The following is a 12,848-nucleotide window of genomic DNA, read 5'->3' on the forward strand; positions in this document are numbered from 1 at the left end:
GTTATCATGATTCTGACACCAGCATGCTTCATCGTAGAGATGATAGTGGAGACTTGTGTTGTGGTGTTCACCGGGCAAATGTCTTATGTACAGTATCCCTCTTGGGAGGTTTAAAAGCAGTTTGATTAGCGCTATGAGGCTGTCACACGGCTCTGTGGCCTCCGTCTGGGTCGTCAAACGCAGAAGACCCAACTGAAGGAGTTCCAGTACAGGACTTCCCAAGAGCTATTGGAGAACTGTTTGGTTCTCAGCTGTGTCTCTTTTCAGGACAATCTTACTGAGTGATGTAGAAAACCATGACAATCAGCTTCTTCAAAGAGTCCTGGTGGTTCCGTGTTTCTTGAACAATTACAGATGTCAAACTAAAAGCTTTAGGTTTCATGCATTTGCAGAGGTTACATTTACGTTACATTTACTCCGTTACATTTACTTGAGTACGTTTTGGGAAATTTTGTACTTTTAGGAGTAGTTTTGAATCACTATACTTTTTACTTTTACTTGAGTAGATTTGTGAAGAAGAAACTGTTACTCTTACTCTGCTACATTAGGCTACGTTGAGCTGTTACTTTTCTTTTATCCCTTTTATCCGCGTACGCGTCAATCTCATGACATCACTGAGTGATTCTTTGGGAAAAACTTTTATCTTTGCATGTTTTGTCACATATACACAGACTCAAACACACACAGAGTTTCTATGAGTTCATGGGCTTGTTCTAGTTCTGCCTGGTTAAAAAAGAAAAGTACAAAGGCTTGAAATTTTGTGCTACTTGTGCTTAATTTATTTTTTTATTCTGTTATTATTTTATTTATTTCATTATGTATTAAAGTACTTGAATTTACTTTAAGATTATTTTAATTGAAGCTATTTTTTATTTTTTATTAATTTTAATTAATTTTATTATTTTATTGATTTAATTTGCCTGAAGGTGATTATTTTGTACTTTTGTCTGTTTGAATGGTTGGGTTAAAAAAATAAATCAGACGTTACTCAACAGTTACTCAGTACTTGAGTAGTTTTTTCCACCAAGTACTTTTTTACTTTTACTCAAGTAATTATTTGGATGACTACTTTTTCCTTCTACTTGAGTCATATTATTCTGAAGTAACAGTACTGTTACTTGAGTATTATTTTTAGCTACTCTACCCAGCTCTGTGCATTTGCCCCGATCCATGCCTCGCTACACTTTTATCACAGACTTCTTCAAATTCTGCAGCTTTTTCAATTGCCCCAACACACTTGACAAATAGGTTTCTCAAAGCTTGCCTCCGATCATGTTAAGGATAAATAGTAAAGAGTATGCATCAGATCACAATGATATATGTATGTATTTTCTAAATGAGAGATTTCAGTTTTGATTTGACTGATGCCGTTGTTTTCAGGGGTTCTTTACAGTACACTGACTGGAACTGAAGGGGTCTGAATCTGAGATGAGAGAGCCAGAGAGAGCCTTTCTTCCTCTGAGAAAGTAAAAAGGTTTTCTACTGCTTGTGATTTCCACATGAAAGCCGCACAGACTCATACGGGCAGTTTCTGACAAAACAGGTGCATTCAAAGTAAGAGAGTTTGAGTGGCGTGTGTGCTGAAATTTCAGATGAAGAAAGTTCTCACTTACACGTAGTCAGGATCTGTATGAACTTCAGCAGCAGAGCACGAAATGGTTATGTATGAAAAACAAAAGCATAACAATATACAGTTATATAAAGAAAAGTGCATTAAAAGATTGGAAACAAAATCATTTTCTGTGACATGTATTGATCAAATTAATACATTTCACTTACTTTGTGTGATATTTTGATATACATGCTGTCCATCAGTCGGCGCTGGAAGACATTGTGATTAGATATATTGTATAAATGATAAACGTCACGTCTTTACTGAAACAGAAGCTTACCTGGTGGACTTTCAGATTCCACAAAATGTTTACTGTAAGACAAATGGAATCTGTTAAATTAAATAAATGAAACACACACAAAAAAATATTATGTGTAGGAATAAAAATAATTAAATACTTGCAGAAAAAGTAAACAAAATAGGTTTGTAAACCGACTATCGAGCATCTTGCAACAGTGATTAATAATGTGTGAGCTTTCTCCAAAATTGTAAGATAATCTTTACTTCACTTTTTGGTAATTTTAAACCATAACACCTTTTATAGCTCCTGAAACTGACACCCGTCCAGTCATGTCATCAGGTGTGATGACAGAGTGCAGTTTTAATATGAATATTTGTCACAAAGTTGGGAGTAAATAACATTGATGTGATGCCGTTAAAAAAGGCAGATAAATTTACACTTTACTTACGCTGTGGGGGAAGACGTCTGACTGGCTCTGATGACTGAAAATCACAACAGTAAAACAACAACGCCTCAGAGTTAGATAAATGTTCCAATTTAAAAGGCACTGGTGAACAGAAAAACAGGTGAAAAGAGATCATTCGTGGTGTCATCTACAACAGTGTCTGCGCTGTTGCAGAAGGCTGGTTTACCTTACCTGTTTTTGATCGCATCACCTTGAATTTACTTCCCCCGCGCTGGCTGCCAACAAAGAATTTTAATGTCAAATTTTTTAGAAAGCAACTGATAATAAATATAATTTAGAAAGGGAAAAAAAAAGCATGCAGCACAACAATTTATTAACAGTTCATGGATGTGCAACAGACAGGAAGCAGTAATATTCAAGATTTGATATCACAACTAATTTAATTTGCTGAGATCTGTTACAATAGATTTATGAAATAAAAAAAGCAGTAGACTTTTTTAATGCATTTTTTTTGTACTTTTCTTCACAGTCAATGCTAACAGATCTCAATAAATTTTGTATAATGTGGCTATTTTAATATATGCCTGTGATAGATGAAGCGACTGTGAATCGCAGGTTTTATTGAAATGGTAATTATGATGTGATTTTCACTGGTCTATCATCCACTGGCTGTTACGTTACTTCAGCTTTCCTATCTGTGTTGAAATGCAACCAGAGAAAAAGCCCATCAAATATGTTGTCCTTCTATTTTCTGTTTCAGAAATGTTTGTTACCTGGAGAATTTGTTTGCAAGATACAAACAAAGATCAGAACTGTGTATCTTCCAACACAACTTTTGTATGTGAAACAAATACAAATACTCACAATGTCTGTGGGTCATATATTTGATTTGATGTCTCTTGGATGATCTCTGAAAAAGACAGAAACCAGACTGTTGAGTTGGAAAATAAATAAACCAAAAACCACAAAGTATTTATTAGTATCCAGCATGCCAAAGAATAACATCACTAGATGGCTGAGTCATTGGACAACCTTGCAATCTTACAACAGTACTGGTTGAAAACCTGATTTTAGGTTTTATTTTCAGATTTTCCTGGAGTTGAACAATCAAATTGAGTCTGAAAATGTTCACCCTGTAATCTTTATGATTTTTGTCAGTGAGTCACAATATCCAACAAATTTTGGTATTTTTCTGAGTTGACAATCACTGATACATAAAGGTTTCAGGTAGACGTGATGTAGTACAGAACACTAAAGAGTATTTAATGGAAAAGCCAATTACCTGCCTAATTCAGCCTAATTAAGCATAGTAGTACAAGTACAAATGTTTACATAATATATCACAAACAGCTAAGAAATTGGTGCTTATGCAATAAGCTCTGAGCCAAAAGGGTAGTTTAATGTACGAGAATAAAAAAAGCATAAAATAAATGAAGAAATAAAAAATAAAGTACTTTAATGTCTACAATAAAGTACCACAGGCGTGACAACAGGGAGGAAGCCGGAGATGAAATTATTAAACTTACTGTTTGTACTACTGGCAGTACTCGAGTTGTAAAATGTCTCATTTTAGTAAAAGAAATCTCATTACACTTAAAACAAGACTCATCACTGGAAAAAACAACAATTTTCACCTGTTTGAAGTAGATTTTCACTTGAAATAAGTAGAAAAATCTGCCAGTGGAACAATATTTTTTTGCTTGTAATAAGAAGATAAATCTTGTCCCACTGGCAGATTTTTCTACTTATTTCAAGTGAAGATTTATTTGAAACAGGTGAAAATTGTCAAATAAGTTATTTTTCTGGTGATGACTCTAAATGTTGAAATAGCAGTAAAACCACATTCATTGATGAAATGACATAATGGATGGAAAGGGGGGATGGCAGTTTTACTGGGGGGATGATTTTGACCGTTTTTATTTCAGGGGGGATGCCATCCCTCATCCCCCCTCAACTCCAGTCCTGACTACTGGCATTTGTAAAAGTGTATCAGGGCTCATTTGAGATATAGTTTATATAAGAGGCCATTTGAGTAATTAACTCATTGTCAAGAAATCAGTCTGAGATGATTTGTGCTTCATGGCATGGCGCATTATCCTGCTGGAAGTAGCATCAGAAGAGGACTCATCAGACCAGGCAATGTTTTTTTAATCTTCTGTTGTCCAATTTTGCTGAGCCTGTGTGACTTGTAGCCTCAGTTTCCTGTTCATAGCTGACAGGAGTTCCACCCGATGTGGTTTTCTGCTGCTGTAGCCCGTCCGCCTCAAGGTTAGACATGTTGTGCGTTCAGGGATGCTCTTCTGCAGACCTCGGTTGTAACAAGTGGTTATTTGAGTTACTGTTGCTTTTCTATCAGCTCCAACCAGTCTGGCTATTCTCTCTGAACTCTGGCATCAACAAGGCATTTGCCCCCACAGAACTGCCGCTCACTGGATATTTTCTCTTTTTCGGACCGTTCTCTGTAAACCCTAGAGATGGATGTGAAAATCCCAGTAGATCAGCAGATTCTGAAATACTCGGACCAGGCCGTCTGGGACCAACAACCAACCCACGTTCAAAGTCACTTAAAGGGGACCTATTATGAAGAACATGTTTTTTCTTGCTTTAACATAAATAAAGTGGTCTCCCCTCAGCCTGCTAAACTCAGAGAAGGAGGAAAACAACCAAATTCTGCAGTGTCTGTACAGCCGCCCGGATGAGCCGTCCAGTGTGATGTGGATCTACGCGCCAATAAGATTCTGCCCCCGTCGTTACGTAACGAGGGGAGCGATTCCTGCCCACAACTAACTCCGTCGGCAGGAGCTTTCGCCATCATTCGTAGCGGTGTATCGCGTCATTCAGGCAACCAATCAGCACAGAGCCTCATTATCATAGCCCCGCCCACTCAGAATCCTGCATAGATAATGAGGTTAGAGCAGCGGTCGGCAACCCAAAATGTTGAAAGAGCCATATTGGACCAAAAACACAAAAAACAAATATGTCTGGAGCCGCAAAAAATGAAGTCTTGTATAAGCCTTAGAATGAAGGCAACGCATGCTGCATGTATCTATATTAGTTATAACTGGGGGAAGATTTTTTTTTCATTATGCACTTCAAGAAAAAAGTCGAAATGTCAAGATTAATGTTAAAGTACAATCTTGAGAAAAAAGTTGAAATGTCAAAAAAAAAGTCAAAATGTCGAGAAAAAAGTCGAAATGTCGAGATTAAAAAGGAAAGGAAAAAGGAAGAAAAAAGAGAAAAAAAGGAAAAAAGAAGAAAAAAGGAAAAAAAAGAAATAATAGAAGAAAAAAAGGAAAAAAAGAAAAAAAGAAGAAAAAAAGGAAAAAAAAAAGTTCAAACATTTTTGAAAAAGCTCCAGGGAGCCACTAGGGCGGCGCTAAAGAGCTCTAGAGCCTCGGATTGCCGACCCCTGGGTTAGAGAATGGGAAGATAAATACATGGCTCAGAGGCTGAATTTCTAATTTATTTAGCAAAAACAATCAAAAGCTTGTTTTTAAGACAAGCTGTTTAAAATAGCTATTAGATGCCATAATAGGTCCCCTTTAAACCGCCTTTCTTCCCCGTTCTGATGCTCGGTTTGAACTGCAGCAGATCATCTTGACCATGTCTACATGCATTGAGTTGCTGCCATCTTTGCATTTACGAGCAGTTGGACAGGTGTACCTAATGAAGTGGCCGGTGAGTACTCTGTCTCACGCCAGGGGATGTCACATGAACGTTCTTGTGATATTGCCCCCCCATGTAGTCAGAAGTCCTCTATAGAGCAGCTACACAGAGAGGCTTTTTACCCTGTCCTTTGGGTCTAGTTCTTCAAAAACCCACGACTGCAGCATCAAGGAATATAGGTAAGGTAAGAGCTGCCGATGAGTCTTTGTAACCTATTTTAAAATAGCAGAACTGTTCCTGAGCTATGTGTGTTATTATTATGTGGAAACATTATTCTGTTGCTCTTAATTATTCTTCATTAAGTAATTATTTTATTGCAACTGAGGACTGTATGTGGTGCTAGAATGATGGGAACAGACCCGCTGCCACACCACCCCGAGGTCCAGAGTGGGAACAGTCCAGGGTGACCCACATACGGCCGTGTGGCCTCTTCTGCTGCTTTATTTTTTGCAGCATATTGCAGAGAACCTACTTACTTGACCCGGAAAATGGAGAAGTAAGTAGAACAAAAAGTTTTTTTGCTAAGAACTGAAACAGAATAATAAAAAAGAAAGAAGAAGTCCACCTGAGCTTATATCTGCACCTGCAGCTCTCCCTGACCGAATCACGCACTGGACCACCCAGTACTCGAGTTGGAAAAAAAAGTCAGGGGGGGTGGTGGATTTTATCATATGGGGACAGATAATTTGTGCTGATTACAAATAATATAATATATTACAAATAATAGTACTGACCAAAACACCTGCAGAAATACTGCAGGAATGACATAGCAGCAGTTAAATGCAGCCTTCTGTAAGCTTTAAATATACACTGGGCTTACATCAAATACATCAAAACACAACAATAAAAAACAGTTTTCTGAACTTATCAATATGACTCTGTCCTTCACAGGATAAGTAAAATGGATCACTGCAAAAACTCAAAATCTTAACAAGAATATTTGTCTTATTTCTAGTTAAAATGTCTCATTTTAGTAAAGAAATCTCATTACACTTAAAACAAGACTCATCACTGGAAAAAACAACAATTTTCACCTGTTTCAAGTAGATTTTCACTTGAAATAAGTAGAAAAATCTGCCAGTGGAACAAGATTGTTTTGCTTGTAATGAGAAGATAAATCTTGTCCCACTGGCAGATTTTCCTACTTATTTCAAGTGAAAATTTACTTGAAACAGGTGAAAATTGTCAAACAAGTTATTTTTCTGGTGATGACTCTAAATGTTGAAATAGCAGTAAAACCACATTCATTGATGAAATGACATAAGGGATGGAAAGGAGGGATGGCAGTTTTACAGGGGGGATTATTTTGACCGTTTTTATTTCAGGGGGGATGCCATCCCCCCTCATCCCCCCTCAACTCCAGTACTGGGCATATATGAAGATATCGCTCAGTTTAAAAGGGTCGGTTGATTTACAAGTAAATCGATATCATTTTGAAATGTTGTGAAAGACTTGAGGGTTATAATTAACAGTCAGGTTTAACAACTGGAAATGAAAGGGGATTGAGATAATTTATGCTATTACACGTAAATACTCAAACATCAATAACCTTTTCCTGATATATTTTACATCTTTAATTTTTTTCAAGTAAAAATTTACTTGAAACAGGTGAAAATTGTCAAATAAGTTATTTTTCTGGTGTTATTTTTCTGGTGATGACTCTAAATGTTGAAATAGCAGTAAAACCACATTCATTGATGAAATGACATAAGGGATGGAAAGGGGGGATGGCAGTTTTACAGGGAGGATGATTTTGACCGTTTTTATTTCAGGGAGGATGCCGTCCCCCCTCATCCCCCCTCAACTCCAGTACTGGGACCACCTGACAAATGCACTTACTTGATTTCCTCTTGCATCGCAGACACAGAAGCGACAGTATACTCAGTGACACCACTGACACAACAGTCAGGACTGCAGCCAGCAGACTGGAGTTTCCTGTCATACCTAAGAGACACACAAATTAGTAACATTACACATTAAAACACATCTTGGATCTGTCGCAAGTGCTGATTAGATAACTGTATAACAGTAGACATTATCGGACAGCAGTCGTTCTAACTGAAGGTGCTCGTTTCCTGTTCAGAATATCACAGGATGTGGTTGGCCAAGACAAAACCGAAACATACATCGCCATTCGCGTAGGTTTAACAACTAAACGTTTGTCCTTTCCACACAAGTAGCAAGAATATGGTCATGTTTGATTCCTACGAGCAACATCACATCAGTGGAATCCATCTAAACCTGCAGTGTCAGACCAGCCGACGTCCAGCAGCTGCAGATTCAAACACAAGTTAAAGACCCAAGAGCTGCTTCTGAAGCTACACTGACCTTGACCCAAATAGCTCTCATCTCTTCAACATAATTTCTTTTGGGTTCTTTATTTTAAGAACTTGTGTGGCCAAAATCTTTGTGAAAACCCAACTTACCCCATATAATCAAAGTAATGACTTTTTTTAAGACAGCGAAGAAAACTATTTCACCTAAAGTAAATGTCTCACTAGAAAAGTACTGTTGTTTAAATACACTTAAACTGATACTGAAAGAAAGATGCATTAGCAAGAAAGATGCATTAGCATATGTGAAAGATGCATAATTAAAATTATTAATTGTTAAGTCTGGATTTAATCATTTAAACCTGGAAAATGTGTTGATAATGTGTTGAAAACACCGTTTATGAATTACTGTTTAAGGGTCCCTGATTTTATAAAGAAGCATTGTCATGCTAAAAGTATAAAATCGCAATTTCATCTATTCAAACTGATGCAGAAGTTAAACGATGCACTGGTTTGGTGAGGTAAGACTATCCTGCTGCTTATGTACAAACACAGAGATAAAAATATTAAAAAAGTCAAATTAAAAATAGATGAAAAACAACATGTGCTCGCTGAATTATTAAATCTTTCCTGGAAATGAATAATCTTTGAAGAAATTACATCTCTAAACAGTGGTAAGTGGCAAAATCCAAACATCTACTAAAGATTGACCACAAAATCTACATAATTTCATATACCCTGGCAAATATTTGTTCCAAAACATACATTCAGGCCTGCTTTTGACACCCCTGAACAATTGTAGAGACCACGTCACGACACCTACGGGAAGGTAAAGCTTTCCAGTGTGTAAAGTTTTCCATCGCGCTCAGACTGTCGTATACTAAGATTAAACTTTTGCTCTTGTTTTTGTGTAACTCCTCACTAATGTAGAGACACGTAACAAAAAAACCGTATTAATTTTTGCATTCACTGATAAACCAAACACTGTTGTCTCCATGTGAGTTCCATTATGGCGAAGAATGTCTGATAGCGATTCTGTGATGTCTAAAAACAGCAATTGTTATGGTAAACAATTATAATGATATCAAGTTTTTGATATAACAGAAATATGAACATAACCTGTAGAACAACGCGTTTCTCATCATGGTAGCCTTACTCTCAAAAATAATGGTGAAATTCAAATATAAAACTACCCAGTAAACTTTTCGAACTTCACCTGAACGATCCACCTCATGGTTTACTGTACAAACTCTTAAAAAATAAATAAACAGCTATGCAGGATCAATATCCTCAAAGTATCATTTTAAGACTAATTTTTTAAGTTTGCCTTGTATATTTTTTTCTAACTCTTACTTTCACTGTTTCACAACAATACCAGAAACACAAACAAACTGCTTTTTTTTTCTTTTCTTGCCTTTGAAAATTAACATCCCCTATTTTAAGAAAAAACTTAAAGCACAATTAAATAACATTTCTTTATCTCGGCTCTTCATGCAAGCCATTATTCTAAATTGCTAAAGTGTTTGCATGATGGTCGCCAAACCTTTGTCACCATCCTACAAGGACTGTTCAATGTGTTACAAAATAAAATGCTAATAACTGTAATTTCTTGAAATCTTAATATTTTACACTTTACAATTATTAACTCTGTTACTTCTCTAACATAAGCAGAGGGAAACATTGCACAATGTTATTACCACATATATAAAAGTGTTAATCATTTTTTATTATACCACTATTGTTATTATTTTACGCAGTGCAGAACATTTTATTGTTGAGTAGGTGGATGTATAACAATTTATCTTTGCAAAGATTTGGCCATTTTGTTTGTAAAACCAGAATATGGAATGCATTTTCCATCAAAATCCATGACGTCAACCTAGTAACACTGAGTATGATTAAATCCACTTACCTGCACTCACTTTTGACTGGTTTATGTTGGCAATTTTGCATAATTTTTCAATAATCAGAAATGTATGGATCCAATCTAAAGCCTTAACAAGAAGTGTTATCTGATGTGTTGCTGCATTACCGTCAGTTGTCCAGCGCCTTCATTCTTCAGCTCTTTAAAAGCAGCAGCAGCAGCAGCAGCAGTTCGACTGTGAGAAGATGAGCTTCCTCTTTGAAAACCTCCCACATCCGCCAAGCCCTCGCCTGCAAGACCACTGTGGTTTCAAAAGGGCCGTGAAATATCATTAATTGTTCTGCTTGTTCTTTTGCCTGCCCTAACTACTATGGTGATTAACAGGGTTTGTCATGTTTCTAGTTTTAGCGTTGACTTGTGATTTTTGGTTCTTTGCTTTAGTGTATCAGAATGATCGTGTGATTAACAATGCAGCTTCACAGAAAAACAGTCCATCTATTGTAACCCAAGTGATTACACTGAATCTTCCCTTCGGTGCAGTCCTCCATCCTGACCAAACATGCAGTGACCTCTGATGTGACCTTTCACATTTAGAGCTTGCATATTTATTCTTGCACTCCAGCCTTCTTCTATAGAGGAGTTTGTGGAACAAAACCTGCTCTCAACCGTGCAGGTTATGTTCACATCTTAAGTTACCGTGGTAACAAACTAGCTCACCGTTTCAGTTTTCTGAAAAAGAGCCCGAGGTAACCATCTAATTTTGGTTTAAGTTACCTCGCTTTTTCAAATGAGCATACTAAAAGGTTGCACGAAAACCGGTTTGTGAAATAGGCCACAGATACTTAATGTAATTTCTGTGTGTCTCCCATGCTTCAAATATTACCTCCTGTTTTAATTATGTTTTGACTGTTTCGCTTATCTCTGAGTCTTTTCCATAAATCTGCATTTGGATGTTTCAAATTATTCTACCTGCAGGGGGACTGCCAGAGAATTTGGACCCCTATACAAAATCATATTTAAGCTTATAAAAGGATTTACCCACACAGCTTTGAAATTTCAGTTTTTTGCATGACAGAGGGAGATTTAAAAACACAAATAAATATACACACTGCATTATGGAGTAGTAGTAAAGATTTTTTCTTGACTACCGCTTTTGGCTTCCATCAGTTTGCAGAATTCCCCACCCATATAAAGGGACACACCTTGGACTTCAAGGCACCCTTTCCTGTATTTAACAGCATCATCCACGCCCCTGACTCCCTACCTGCCCACCTTTACTCTTCAGACACCTGCAATTCTCTCCTTCAGTTTTTTTAATTAAAATGTTAGTAAAATCTACCAGCACCTTGGCTCCACTGCTTCACCTCTCCCCTCCTCTGATCCTCTTCCACATTGTCAACCATTCTCCTCCTTTGAACGTCCTTGTCCCTCAGCCATCTTTGATATCAATACCAAGTCCAAGCCATCTACCTGCCAACTGGATCCCCTTCTTCCCACAGTCCTGGTTAAATCCTGCCTCCCATCTCTGCTTCCCCTCACATCAGCCATCATACACTCCTCACTGTCCTCTGAAATTGATCCAGCTCATTTTAAAACTGCTGCCATCAGCGCCATACTGAAAAAACCTGTTTCAGACCCAAATTATTTCAATAACCTCCACTGGTTCCGCTCCTACCTCACTGCCCACACTCAGTTCATCCAGCTGAAATCCTTCACCTCACAGCCCTCCCCCGTCACTACATGTGTGTGCCCCAGGGCTCTGTCCCGGAGCCTCTCCTCTACATAATATACCCAGTACTGGAGTTGAGGGGGGATGAGGGGGGATGGCATCCCCTCCTGAAATAAAAACGGTCAAAATCATCCCCCCTGTAAAACTGCCATCACTCCTTTCCATCCCTTATGTCATTTCATCAATGAATGTGGTTTTACTGCTATTTCAACATTTAGAGTCATCACCAGAAAAATAACTTATTTGACAATTTTCACCCGTTTCAAGTAAATTTTCACTTGAAATAAGTAGAAAAATCTGACAGTGGGACAAGATTTATCTTATCATTACACGCAAAACAATCTTGTTCCACTGGCAGATTTTTCTACTTATTTCAAGTGAAAATCTACTTGAAACAGGTGAAAATTGTTGTTTTTTCCAGTGATGAGTCTTGTTTTAAGTGTAATGACATTTTCTTACTAAAATGAGACATTTTAACTAGAAATAAGACAAATATTCTTGTTAAAATTTTGAGTTTTTGCAGTGATCCATTTTACTTATCCTGTGAAGGACAGAGTCATATTGATAAGTTCATAAAACTGTTTTTTATTGTTGTGTTTTGATGTATTTGATGTAAGCCCAGTGGATATTTAGAGCGAAAGCTGCATTTAACTGCTGCTATGTCATTCCTGCAGTATTTCTGCAGGTGTTTTGGTCAGTGCTATTATTTATAATATATTATATTATTTGTAATCAGCACAAATTATCTGTCCCCATATGATAAAATCCACCATCCCCCCTGATTTCTTTTTACAACTCAAGTACTGAATATACCTCCTACCCCTTGGCAATAAATTCCGTAAATATGGTATCCAATTCCACTGTTTCGCTGATGACACCCAGCTCTACCTTTCCACTAAACCTAACCCCACTCTCCCACCCTCCTTCCTCACCCACTGTCTCACTAAAATCAAATCCTGGTTTACTTCAAACTTCCTCAAACTTAATGGTAATAAAACTGAACTCCTCTTTGTGGGAACCAAAGCTTCCCTCTCCAAAGCTAGCAGTTTTTCCCTCA

The 12,848-nt window shown here is 37.3% G+C and overlaps 1 long non-coding RNA gene across 1 annotated transcript; it reads right to left on the minus strand.

The window, feature by feature from the left end:
• Positions 1 to 3,123: 3,123 nt before the first annotated feature.
• On the minus strand, positions 3,124 to 10,293 carry LOC133459293 (uncharacterized). The gene is made up of 3 exons (XR_009784045.1): positions 10,231 to 10,293; positions 7,765 to 7,869; positions 3,124 to 3,169 (listed from the first exon to the last, which is right to left on the minus strand). It is a non-coding gene; the product is annotated as an uncharacterized LOC133459293 (long non-coding RNA).
• Between the last annotated feature and the right edge of the window lie 2,555 nt (positions 10,294 to 12,848).

This window comes from Cololabis saira, chromosome 14 (genome assembly GCF_033807715.1).
Source record: "Cololabis saira isolate AMF1-May2022 chromosome 14, fColSai1.1, whole genome shotgun sequence".
In the NCBI taxonomy this organism is placed as follows: domain Eukaryota; kingdom Metazoa; phylum Chordata; class Actinopteri; order Beloniformes; family Belonidae; genus Cololabis; species Cololabis saira.